We start from the raw sequence: 14,748 nt of genomic DNA on the forward strand, positions 1-14,748 counted from the left end.
TGAAATAGTTGAAATTTCTTGGTCCCAGCACTACAGAGGAAGGGATTTTGCGTGGTAGTGATGTATTAGCCATAGCAAACTTTCCTGTCCTTAAGTCAAAGAAGAAGTTGAAATTAGTTTTTCTGGGTTAGCTGGATTCTATAGAAAATTTGTAAGAAATCTGTATTTGAATGTGCCTTGTTTGATTAATCATTTAAGAAGAAATGTAATATGGGAATGGAGTAAGGAATGCCAGCAAGCCTTGGATGGAATAAAGAAACAGTTATGTGATAGGAAAATTGCACGCAAACCATATTTTACATTACCATGTTGTTGTTGTTGTTGTTGTTGTGGTCTTCAGTCCTGAGACTGGTTTGATGCAGCTCTCCATGCTACTCTATCCTGTGCAAGCTTCTTCATCTCCCAGTACTTACTGCAACCTACGCCCTTCTGAATCTGCTTAGTGTATTCATCTCCTGGTCTGCCTCTATGATTTTTACCCTCCACGCTGCCCTCCAATGCTAAATTTGTGATCCCTTGATCCCTCAGAAAAATGTCCTACTAACCGGTCCCTTCTTTTTGTCAAGTTGTGCCACAAACTCCTCTTCTCCCCAATTCTATTCAATACCTCCTCATTAGTTATGTGATCTACCCATTTAATCTTCAACATTTGTCTGTAGCACCACATTTTGAAAGCTTCTATTCTCTTCTTGTCTAAACTATTTATCACCCACGTTTTACTTCCATACATGGCTACACTCCATACAAATACTTTCAGAAACGACTTCCTGACACTTAAATCTGTACTCGATGTTAACAAATTTCTCTTCTTCAGAAACGCTTTTCTTGCCATTGCCAGTCTACCTTTTATATCCTCTCTACTTTGACCATCATCAGTTATTTTTCTCCCCAAATAGCAAAACTCCTTCACTACTTTAACTGTCTCATTTCTTAATTTAATTTCCTCAGCATCACCAGACTTAATTCGACTACATTCCATTATCGTCGTCTTGCTTTTGTTGATGTTCATCTTATATCCTCCTTTCAAGACACTGTCCATTCCATTCAACTGCTTTTCCAAGTCCTTTGCTGTCTCTGACAGAATTACAATGTCATCGGCGAACCTCAAAGTTTTTATTTCTTCTCCATGGATTTTAATACCTACTCCAAATTTTTCTTTTGTTTCCTTTACTGCTTGCTCAATATACAGACTGAATAAAATCAGGGATAGGCTACAACCCTGTCTCACTCCCTTCCCAAGGGCTGCTTCCCTTTCATGTCCCTCGACTCTTATAACTGCCATCTGGTTTCTGTACAAATTGTAAATAGCCTTTTGCTCCTTGTATTTTACCCCTGCCACCTTTAGAATTTGAAAGAGCGTATTCCAGTCAACATTGTCAAAAGCTTTCTCTAAGTCTACAAAAGCTAGAAACGTAGGTTTGTCTTTCCTTAATCTTTCTTCTAAGATAAGTCGTAAGGTCAGTATTGCCTCACGTGTTCCAGTATTTCTACGGAATCCAAACTGATCTTCTCCAAGGTTGGCTTCTACTAGTTTTTCCATTTGTCTGTAAAGAATTTGCGTTAGTATTTTGCAGCTGTGGCTTATTAAACTGATTGTTCGGTAATTTTCACATCTGTCAACACCTGCTTTCTTTGGGATTGGAATTATTATATTCTTCTTGAAGTCTGAGGGTATTTCGCCTGTTTCGTACATCTTACTCACCAGATGGTAGAGTTTTGTCAGGACTGGCACTCCCAGTACATTACCATATTTTTTTTTTTTTTGGTCATCAGTCTACTGACTGGTTTGATGCAGCCCGCCACGAATTCCTTTCCTGTGCTAACCTCTTCATCTCAGAGTAGCACTTGCAACCTACGTCCTCAATTATTTGCTTGACGTATTCCAGTCTCTGTCTTCCTCTACAGTTTTTGCCATCTACAGATCCCTCTAGTACCATGGAAGACATTCCCTCATGTCTTAGCAGGTGTCCTATCATCCTGTCCATTCTCCTTATCAGTGTTTTCCACATGTTCCTTTCCTCTCCGATTCTGCGTAGAACCTCCTCATTCCTTACCTCATCAGTCCACCTAATTTTCAACATTTGTCTATAGCACCACATCTCAAATGCTTCGATTCTCTTCTGTTCCGGTTTTCCCACAGTCCATGTTTCACTACCATACAATGCTGTACTCCAGACGTACATCCTCAGAAATTTCTTCCTCAAATTAAGGCCGGTATTTGATATTAGTAGACTTCTCTTGGCTAGAAATGCCTTTTTTGCCATGGCGAGTCTGCTTTTGATGTCCTCCTTGCTCCATCCGTCATTGGTTATTTTACTGCCTAGGTAGCAGAGTTCCTTAACTTCATTGACTTCGTGACCATCAATCCTGATGTTAAGTTTCTCACTGTTCTCATTTCTACTACTTCTCATTACCTTCGTCTTTCTCCGATTTACTCTCAAACCATACTGTGTACTCATTAGACTGTTCATTCCGTTCAGCAGATCATTTAATTCTTCTTCACTTTCACTCAGGATAGCAATGTCATCAGCGAATCGTATCATTGATATCCTTTCACCTTGTATTTTAATTCCACTCCTGACCCTTCCTTTTATTTCCATCATTGCTTCCTCGATGTACAGATTGAAGAGTAGGGGTGAAAGGCTACAGCCTTGTCTTACACCCTTCTTAATACGAGCACTTCGTTCTTGATCGTCCACTCTTATTATTCCCTCTTGGTTGTTGTACATATTGTATATGACCCATCTTTCCCTATAGCTTACCCCTACTTTTTTCAGAATCTCGAACAGCTTGCACCATTTTATATTGTCGAACGCTTTTTCCAGGTCGACAAATCCTATGAAAGTGTCTTGATTTTTCTTTAGCCTTGCTTCCATTATTAGCCGTAACGTCACAATTGCCTCTCTCGTCCCTTTACTTCTCCTAAAGCCAGACTGATTGTCACCTAGCGCATTCTCAATTTTCTTTTCCATTCTTCTGTATATTATTCTTGTAAGCAGCTTCGATGTATGAGCTGTTAAGTTGATTGTGCGATAATTCTCACACTTGTCAGCTCTTGCCGTCTTTGGAATTGTGTGGATGATGCTTTTCCGAAAGTCAGATGGTATATCGCCAGACTCATATATTCTACACACCAACATGAATAGTCGTTTTGTTGCCACTTCCCCCAATGATTTTAGAAATTCTAATGGAATGTTATCTATCCCTTCTGCCTTATTTGACTGTAAGTCCTCCAAAGCTCTTTTAAATTCCGATTCTAATACTGGATCCCCTATCTCTTCTAAATCGACTCCTGTTTCTTCTTCTATCACATCAGACAAATCTTCACCCTCATAGAGGCTTTCAATGTATTCTTTCCACCTATCTGCTCTCTCCTCTGCATTTAAAAGTGGAATTCCCGTTGCACTCTTAATGTTACTACCGTTGCTTTTAATGTCACCAAAGGTTGTTTTGACTTTCCTGTATGCTGAGTCTGTCCTTCCAACAATCATATCTTTTTCGATGTCTTCACATTTTTCCTGCAGCTATTTCGTCTTAGCTTCCCTGCACTTCCTATTTATTTCATTCCTCAGCGACTTGTATTTCTGTATTCCTGATTTTCCCGGAACATGTTTGTACTTCCTCCTTTCATCAATCAACTGAAGTATTTCTTCTGTTACCCATGGTTTCTTTGCAGCTACCTTCTTTGTACCTATGTTTTCCTTCCCAACTTCTGTGATGGCCCTTTTTAGAGATGTCCATTCCTCTTCAACTGTACTGCCTACTGCGCTATTCCTTATTGCTGTATCTATAGCGTTAGAGAACTTCAAATGTATCTCATCATTCCTTAGTACTTCCGTATCCCACTTCTTTGCGTATTGATTCTTCCTGACTAATGTCTTGAACTTCAGCCTACTCTTCATCACTACTATATTGTGATCTGAGCCTATATCTGCTCCTGGGTATGTCTTACAATCCAGTATCTGATTTCGGAATCTCTGTCTGACCATGATGTAATCTAATTGAAATCTTCCCGTATCTCCCGGCCTTTTCCAAGTATACCTCCTCCTCTTGTGATTCTTGAACAGGGTATTCGCTATTACTACCTGAAACTTGTTACAGAACTCAATTAGTCTTTCTTCTCTTTCATTCCTTGTCCCAAGCCCATATTCTCCTGTAACCTTTTATTCTACTCCTTCCCCTACAACTGCATTCCAGTCACCCATGACTATTAGATTTTCATCCCCCTTTACATACTGCATTACCCTTTCAATATCCTCATACACTTTCTCTATCTGTTCATCTTCAGCTTGCGACGTCATCATGTATACCTGAACTATCGTTGTCGGTGTTGGTCTGCTGTCGATTCTGATTAGAACAACCCGGTCACTGAACTGTTCACAGAAACATGCCCTCTGCCCTACCTTTCTATTCATAATGAATCCTACACCTGTTATACCATTTTCTGCTGCTGTTGATATTACCCGATACTCATCTGACCAGAAATCCTTGTCTTCCTTCCACTTCACTTCACTGACCCCTACTATATCTAGATTGAGCCTTTGCATTTCCCTTTTCAGATTTTCTAGTTTTTGTTATGAATCAAAGACGCTACCCTTAGACCATGGGTACATTACCATATTGCCTAATAATTGACAGTAGTGATAGAGGAGTGAGAGCTCCCTTATTTCAAGAGAGACTACTGAACTGTGAAATATATCATTCTGTAGCATTTGAAAGCAGAATGTTACAGAAACATGAGAAGAATTATTGTGTAACAGAAAAAGAACTCCTAGCAGTACACTGGGGTTTCACAAAGTTTAAAACTATTCACTGGGAGATAAAACTTGCTGAAATGTTGCTGGAGAACAACACATTGACTCGGTTGTCAACCCGAGAAGATTTTGTCATCAGTTCAAACAGTGATAGGTGGAAGTTGTATTGGCCAGAACAGTATGTAGATAGTCTTATTAAGTATGTACATGAAAGTTGTGGACACTGTGAAACTATTAAGTGCATCCAAAAGATCCAGGAAAATTTATATTTTTGTAACTTAGCCAGAAAAGTCAAAAGTGTTTCAGCCACTTGTGACAGATGTCAAAGTGTAAAAGTTAACAACCAAACTTGTAGAGGATACATGCAGAACATCATTCCAAAGAAACAGATGGAACTTGTAGGATCTGATTTATTTATGCAGTTACCAAAAGCAAAAGGGGATGCGGAGGGGGGGGGGGGGGGGTTAGGGATACAGTTAAATCAGTTAAATATTTATTATGGTAGAACTATTTTCAAAATTCATAAAGTTACATTCCATAAGGAAAACAACCAGTAAAAGCATAATACTGAAGATTAAAAAAATTGGCCAGGTGCAAATAGGACTCATGCTTTGAGGGTTCCATACAAACTTGATAATGTATTTAGACAGTTAGCCCATCCTGGGAATTGAGAATCTTGATGATTTTTGACTGTTATCAGCATTGATACTGGCAAAACACCAGTCCCACGACTTTCAAGACATTTGAGAATGTATTAATTTTAAGTTTGAAGCAGGACAACAAATGACAAAAGAAATTTTTTGTGTGATATATTTACAAATCAACAATTTTCTAATTTTTCCCGTTGCTTGTACTGTGAAATCTTTCTTATTGCCAAATTTCATGATTCTACGTGAACAGGAAGTACCCTATAGGTTTCAATGACTGAGTTCATGAGTATCAAAATATGTGACATGTATGGTCATATCTTTTGATTGCATTGGCTTAGAAACATAAATTTTTTCCACCACCAAGGCCCCATAGGCCTCAGCATGAGACATAAATTTCGACAAGATACATAAACCCGTTCCTGAGGAAAGGGTTCTTAACAGTTGGACAGACATACAGACAGACAGACGAGTCCACAAAGTGATCCTGTAAGGGTTCCATTTGTGTTTACTGAGGTACAGAACCCTAAAAAGCTATTCTGTCTGATATGGAGCTTGGTTTACTTCTACATCACGGAAAGGCTCTATAGAGGAAGAAAATGTAAAACACATATTATCAGCTTGTATAATTTGTCCAGTAACCCCATTGAAAGATGTATGATATAAGTACTGGTAGAGTCTGTAGGACCTATTGCCTTAAAGGGCACACAGGTTGGATTGAACATTCAAATAGTTTTGAGGATACACTAAATAGTTTACTACATTCAACTGCTGCCATGGGATTTTCACTATATGAGACAATGTATGACAAGAAACTACTAATTTAATAAATGAAATGCTAGAATGTCTACATGCAAAAGTCTAACTGCACAGCAAATATAGTAGGTAGTCAAGAAGAATATAGAGGAACAATGTAATATTAGGAAGCAAAGACATGAAAGGAAGATGCAGGTAACACAATTTTTGATAGTAGATCTGGTTCTAGTGAAAACCAATAAAATAGAAAAGCAGTTGATGAAAAAATTAAGAATATTTTTTACATTTATATTGGACCATTTAAATTGTATATATTCTTCATTCAAACTCTTATAGCCTAATTCGTCCTGAGTCAAGAAAATTATTTTGGTTAAGAAATATCGTACACCTGAAGCCGTACTGATCTGTAACTAAACCTGGTAAAAAATTCTGTCATTACAAAAAATGGTATTGTAAAGGAAATAAGGTAATAAATTTTGTATATTCTTGTAAAACTTTATGCAGATCCTCAGGGGGATGCATCTTCTTTTATGCATCAGGTGTGTGATGTAGTACAATAGCTCTCTAGCCAAGTGATACTTATTTCAAGATTTTCAATTTCCATAGCTACATTATTGTTTATTCTGTCTTGTAAAATAACATCTCTTACTGTCATCACACTTCAATAATTCACTGCATGATGCTCTATTTACTTTGTTGTGTAAATACAGTGAATGGGATAAGGGATGATAGGCTTATATGTTACGTTATATTATCACAATATACGGTATTTATAGGAAACTTAGACTTTACATTATGTCCACAGCCTAATTGATTGAAATATCCATACAATTAATGGAACACTGAGGTATATGCATTCCTATATATCTGAAATGAAAAAAAGGAATTGCATTGTAGCCCAATTATAATCATAATGAAGTATGGAAAGATATAACACTATTTCAGAACAAAATCTTACTTGTTTATGTGTGAAACATATGGCACAATAAGAACTGTGTATGCTACTTGCAATTCTTCTCACACACTGCTTCTTATTCAAAGCTACACACAATAAGTTCAGACCACTAAGGGCATGCCCATGTGCAAAGCAGTAACAGCCTACAATGTTACTTATACTTTTGATATACTTCACAATACTTATTATCAGAACACAGATATTTATGAGTTACCATTCCACTGTGATATTATGATGGATGGGATCAGGTTACTATGTTACCTTGGTCCAGATCTACTCCCAATCTCTTGTAGACTCTACATTGCTAGTTACCTGATACATGATTTATCGCATTAATTGGTGCTATATGTCTTATACGGTATTTATGAATAGCATGATTATACTTCAACTTAATAATGTATTCTATAAACTGAACCAACATTACAGAAAGTTTGTAACCAGCCATGAATTTTTGTCTGGACAACATCATTCAAGCAAAGGAAATATGTCAATATACCAAACAACTAGTCTGATCCCCACTAAACACAGAAATTACCCGTCTAATAGAAATTTGATGTTTTATTCTCACTTGTACACATTATGATTTTATTATGAATATTTGAAAATACTGAATCACTCATTCAATCTCATGAAATTATCTTGTGAATGAAAATGCACTAATTCACAGAATATGTAGGCAGAGAGGTAAAACTTGACACACTTGACACACATACCTGATATGACATGGGGTTTTATCGAAACCAAAAATGGCTGCAAAAACTGCTCAACAAACAGTGCTTCCTTCAAGAAAATGTGGGGTGCTGCTTTTAAAATTGTCAGCATGACAGATGCACGGTATGCCAGGCATGTTACAGAATTGCATCATCCCATGGCTGATAAACACCTGCAGGAAGGTACGACTGTTGAGGAACATGTGCTGAGCCACCATTGCCATCCTGCTATAAACCAGCATGATTGTACAGAAAATGCTTTTCCAGCAGGTATCATTCTAATTGAAAGACGTTTATCTCTGTGAATGCCTACATACAAAAGACTGGGTCACTAATGCTAAAGAGAGCCAGCCTAGGTTCGCACAAAATTCGTATCCAAACACCACACTTAGAGACGATGTTGGAACATGTGGCTAACTACCTAGCAATAAGCACCCATCAACTTGCCCATGAAATGCACACTTCAAAGGATACAGTGTCGAATGAGGTGGTGGAACAGGTATTACACTCATATAAAGAATGTGTGCACTGAGACCAACAGATTCTGAGCCCAACATTTACTTCTGGCAGTGGCTTAGCCAACACAGTACTGTAGAGCTAAACTTTGTATTGTTCACATTTGAGGCTTCATACACCCATGATGGTATTTTCAACAGCTACAATAGCCATGTCTGCAGTGAGGACAATACTCATGCTTCTCACATTGATGGCCACCAGCAACAATTCCCCATCAGTCTATGGTAGGGCACTGTCTAAGATCACCTAATAGGACCTTCTTTGCTACCTGTCCATTTGACTGGTCCATGTCACCTGGTATTCCTGTGAGATGTGCTGCTACAGTTCTTGGAGGCTGTACCCCTGTTGCCTGTGAAAGGATGTAGTTTTAACATGATGGCACTCCAGCCCACTTCGAAGTTAATGTCTATGAGCAACTGAACAATATGTACCCTCATCAAGGGACTGGAGAGGGAGCTCTTGTCCCATGGCCAGTGCATTCACTTGTAATGGGACACCCTCCTCTAACATTATCTTTTTTTTTTATAGAAATAACCAATACCATTTATACTATAAATTCTTGTATAAGTGAACTTTATTTCAGTTGTTTAACTAAAAGAATTTCATGTGGTTCTGAATATGATGTATTATATTTCAGGCTAAAATGTATGAAAAGAAATTAATTTATTACAATTGATATGTACTAATGGTTAAAATTACTCGTCTTTTAGAAATATTTGGAATTACAAAATTCGTGGCATACTTAAAATTCCTATTATTAATTGCACAATCCGACAATAATTATTAAATTTATTTCTGGACTCATTTATAAAATAATGATATAACTTAGTGATGATTATTCTTTTGTTGAGAAAGTCTTTTGTTTTGTAAACTCATTGGACTGTTGTGAGTACTGCAGAATGTTAGTAGTAGTGGGCATACCTCTGGTGGAAAGACATTTATTCTTCAATTTTGTCATTAATGATGTAATTGAGGGTTTTATGAAAATGGAAATTGTGAAGTCGTGCAATATAGAATAATGAGATAAAATAAAAAGATACTCTTAGTAACAGAAATAATTTCATTGGTTATTCAGTTCAACAAGAACGCACAATGTTATATCAAAATTTCTGCTGCAAGAATGTACCCCTAGACACAAGACTTGGAGCCAACAACAAGAAGAGAAAATGAAAATAAGTTAAAAAGCTTCTCTTTGTATATCTTACACCCCTCAAAGCTTTTGAAAATAATGAAGTCACTAAGAGAATTTAATAGTGATGTGTGTGTGTGTGTGTGTGTGTGGAGGGGGGGGGGGGAGGTGAGGGGTGAGGGGGGGGGGGGTAAGATTACACATTGGACTTCACACCTCTGGACTTTTTCCTCTTGGGTTACCTGAAGATGTTGGTGTATGAAACCCCTGTAGCAATGGATGAAGATCTGCTTACTAGGGCCCAAGCTGCCTGTCTCCTGGAACAACACCAGGGTTCTTTGAGAAAGTTCTCCAGAACTTCATGAATTGCTGCCAGGCATGCACTGAGATTACATCTGTCACTTTGAAAATGTGCTATGGGATACGCTGTTGTTATGTGGAGTATGTCCACAGCACAATAAATAAGCATTTCCAACCATTGGTTTCCCACATCAATATAACTGGTTGTGGACCCACGATCACTTGTTTCAAATTGACCCATAATGTTTGAGACACCCTGTATACACGGTGTTATAGTAACTTTTGTGATTGTTTGGTTTGGAAGGGGTTCATCCTTGTTATTTTTAACCTTCTTGACTTCTCCTACCTCAATGCAAATAATAATTTATTTATTACATTACTATATTTCATAAAGTTAAACAAATACTCATGTTTTTACTTATTATCAAACTTATCATATGAAATGAAAAACATCCATTTTGAAATGAAGTACTTTGATCTGTAAATGAATAATTAACAGACCCATATGTATCAAAGATTATGTGAAAGTTTTTCTCTATTGCTTCTTGCTTGCCCTTGCTAACTGCGATACAAATGCAAGAAATGTCAATCAGTTTAAACTGGGGCACATCGTTATAACTATTGATCTACACCATTTGAAATCAACACTTATGTAAGTTTAGACCCAATGAAACAGAACTGAATTTACTTTAATTTACGTGTACACAATTTAACCTTACACCTGAAATGTTTTCTGTCTTAAATGTTGATGATGAATTTAGTGTAACACTATTAGATAAAGGTAATACAACACGGACATTCTTGAATAAGCTGTAAAACTTAAAAACATTGAAAGCTATACACTGACACTTATCTGACATGAAGAACCACTTTTGAAGAATGTATTTATGAATAAAATATTTATGCTTTATCAAGAGAAACTACAACTCATACCTTTTCAGATGAAAAAATGATTATTATAATTATAAATGCATTATGTTCTTGATGATGGCTTGTAAGTGGAAGATATTACCATGTCATGTACGTAGCAACTACATTTGAAGTAAACTATCAATATATTTAGTGGCCAGTTTATCATGTAAACTTTGGCTCCACATGACCTACATGCAACCCCACAGTCAAAAGAAAATATTCTAGATGTTAAGAACCTATATGTATATATAATGTAGTTTTGCCATATACTTATACCATCTGATAACATAACTTACCTGACACTTTTAAATTTTGATTTAGGAGATGTTCTAAACTGTAAAACTTTGAATTACACATCTATTGTTTAATATTGTTTAATATTCTACACATTCCATAGTTGCATTATGACTGAGTGATAGAGATAACATGTTGTTTCAGAGAAAAACAAAAGTTTGAAAAGACTCAAAGAGATGGGACATGCCTTCTGATGACATGTCGGATACGAGTTCCATTCTACTAACGATTCTGTGGGGAAAAAGAGGAAACAAATTTGTAAAATGAAGTAACTTTCAATAATTTATGTAGTGATATTGTGTATATACTTCTTAAATGCTTCTTTATCTGACATATCCATGGAATGTGCTCGGTTGATAGTTCTTACCAGCAATTTGCAAAACAAGCAGATGCAGACACCAGACCTCTTGTATAATACAACCCAGTTCTGGTGTGAACTCAAGAACATCCTGCAGAAGCCTGTTTAGGGAACTAGGGATACTAACTACTGCTTCCCAATATATTTATTCCTTAATGAAATTTGTCATTAAAATATATCACTTTTTCAAACCAACAGCTCAATTCATGGAATACTAGAAATAAGAATAATCTTCACAAGGATTTAAATTCACTTAGCCTTGTACAAAAAGGTGTGCATTATTCAGGAACACACATTTTCAATAACTTGCCAGAAGCCATAAAAAGCTTAACAACCAATGAAATTCAGTTTAAGGGAAGCCTAAATGATTTATTGGTGGCCAACTCCTTCTACTCCATTGATGAATTTCTCAGTAAAACCAACTGATTTGTGTATATAAAAGTACAATATAACTTCTGCACAATTTCAGAGCAGTAATGTGTGTGTGTGTGTGTGTGTGTGTGTGTGTGTGTGTGTGTGTGTGTGTGTGTAAGTACAATTTAACTCTGCACCGTTTCAGTGCAAATAAGTATTACAGTTGTTGTATTACACGTTTATTACCTTATAAATAAATAAAGAACAAACTTTTTTATTTTAAATTCAGTGCATTAGTATTTGTAAAATGACTCTTTCATATAGTGAAATGTCGATCATTCCACTTAGGGCCTGTGGAATGGTACATTAGCTTATTTGTTTTAGTTGTAAATATTTGTCATGTATTGTTGTTATTCTGACATGTTCTACATCCTGGAGGACCTCCTCTCTATGGATCAATTGGAATGAAGTAAATCTAATCTAAAAAAAATAATCATGAAGAGGCAGTCATCTAAAAATGCTACTGCTCCTCTTCTTACACTATTCAGCTGCTGTTTTTATCTAACTTCTCCAACAAAGCATCTATGTAACTTAACACAGATCACCATGAGATGAGTGTATAAAATGGTTAAGTAAAAACCTATTTAAAACAAACATTAAAGTTAAGTAGAATTTTCATCATTCTGATACCTTATAGCAATGATTGATAAGGTGGTCTACAAAGAATATTAGATAGATTTAATTACTGTCTTGCTGAAGAGGCTATAATGACATAATTCTTAAGAGATTTAGAAGAACCCCAAGACATGTAACACTGAAAACTCTCAAAGACATTAAAAAGTTATCAAGTCAAACATATATATACGAAACAAGTTTTTGACAGTGTAGCTATGAGCATTAATATTACTTATAAAGGGATAGAATAAACACTTTAATATACTTTCCTTCAACATCTGTGGAGGCTGAAGTGAAAAAAAATAATGAACATTCGTCACATTGGTCAAATTTCCCATTTGACATAAGTGAGTTGCACTAAATAAAGAACGGAGGTATCAGTAAAATGATACATGTAATGTGTGGATTAGTAGTGTTTGCAGTTGAAAAACTTATTGGTAACATAAATAATTTCTGCTAGCATTGGAATTGTGTCATAATCTTATTGTCACAAGTATGGCAGATATTTTTTTTAAATTATCAAGCATTTGCAAATTGGTAAGTAATTTACAGTGCCTGCTACAGTAAAAAATACAGCCATGGCTTGTATGTATGCATGTGTCATGGAAATAGACACAAAAAGTCTTGAATTTTCACAATTCACGTAACTAAAAGTATTCTGGGAGTGTTATATATATTTAATTTAAAAGTTTGTTTTGCTTAAAATTAATGACACTGAAATGCTTATTTTCTTTGTACTTGAAATATACTGTGATGGCACTGAATACAACACATGATATAACCAGAAATATAGCAACCAATTTTTAGACTGCAATAATTAGTAAACACTGTAATACTCATGTTCAGCTGAGAGGTGCAGACAAACTGAATAGTGTATTGTTTAAGCATTGTTAGCTGGAAATAGCTTTCATAAACTAGACATATTGTCTATGACAAACATAGTTACTGTCATGTAAACAAAACTTTTTTTGTAGATTTGTGAGACAAAATTGCTGCCCAGTACTGCAGTTCAGGACGTGATATGTTAGTACTGCCAATAGACATGTACAACACTATCCTAGCTTTCAGAACTAATACTTATTTCCTCAGGAGCGAGAGAAAGGCAGGTTGGTGAAGATTAAAAAGGAGGGGTATGTCACCCAGATCCCAGAATGACAAGGGCCCACTCGCTGTGAGGATGAAGGGGGGGAGGGGGGGGGGAGTTTAGACATTGTGTTCTTCCCATAGATCCAGTCATTTGTTAGTACAACACATTTGAGTATGAGCAAAGTTCTCTTGAAAATTTAAGTCTGACTGACTGCTAATAATTGGTGTTAGTTACTGATGAAAACATTTTCTCATAAAGTTTGAAGAAGATGCCTGCCTGACCTACTAATACATTTGAGGTGCTCTTTTTATAGGATTAGTGATCATTTCTAAGATTTTAAACCAGAGTCTTTATGCCAGGAAAGTCTTCAGTCATATCACACCTAAAATGGGAACAGAAGTATTTCTGTCAACAGATGAGTAGTACATTTGATTCTGGTAATTGAAAAGTGATATTCTGCATTTTAAATAATGCTAAAACTTGGTTGTCTACAGTATTTGATCCATATATGAAGAGATGGTTACGTACCTGATTTCAACAAAAATGGCAATACTTCAAGGAGTGCAAGTAAATTATCAAAAATTTGATTACAACATTAATTCGCAAATCTTGCACAATAATGAATATAGTAGATACACCATATGATCAAAGGTATCCAGATACTTATTGGTGAACATTATTATGGGTTGAGTCCACTGCTAATCACTCTACTGAGCACACATTCAGTGATGAGTCTGAATGTCTCTGGAGAAATGGCAGCCCATTCTTCATCAAGAGCTGAAATCAGAGAGGACAGTGATGTTGGATATTGGGATTTGGAGTGAAATCAACACTCTTAAGTCCTCCCACACACACATTCCAGTGTGTCAGTTCAGGACTCTGGGCAGGCCTGTCCATTTCAGGAAAGTTACTGTCTACAAACCATTGCCTCATAGATGCCACTTTAAGACAGTGTGCACTGTCATGCTGATACAAACATTCAGCATTTACAAACTGTATATCTAATGTATATAGTACACAATGTTGTAAAATGTGTTCATATCCTCCTGCATTTAGCATTTTATGAAGCACAATTAAAGGATCACTTCCTACCCATGAAAACTAACCCCATAGCATAACACCACCTCCTCTGTATTTCACTGTTGGCACTACACATGACAGCAGGTAATGTCCTCCAAGAATTTGCCAAATCAAAACTCTTCCATCAGACAGACATGTGGTATAGAATGATTCATCACTCTAAGTCACTCATTTCCAGTAACCTACTGGCCAGTGGTGTTGCTCCTTACACTACCTCAAGC

This window comes from Schistocerca americana, chromosome 7 (assembly GCF_021461395.2).
Source record: "Schistocerca americana isolate TAMUIC-IGC-003095 chromosome 7, iqSchAmer2.1, whole genome shotgun sequence".
NCBI lineage: Eukaryota > Metazoa > Arthropoda > Insecta > Orthoptera > Acrididae > Schistocerca > Schistocerca americana.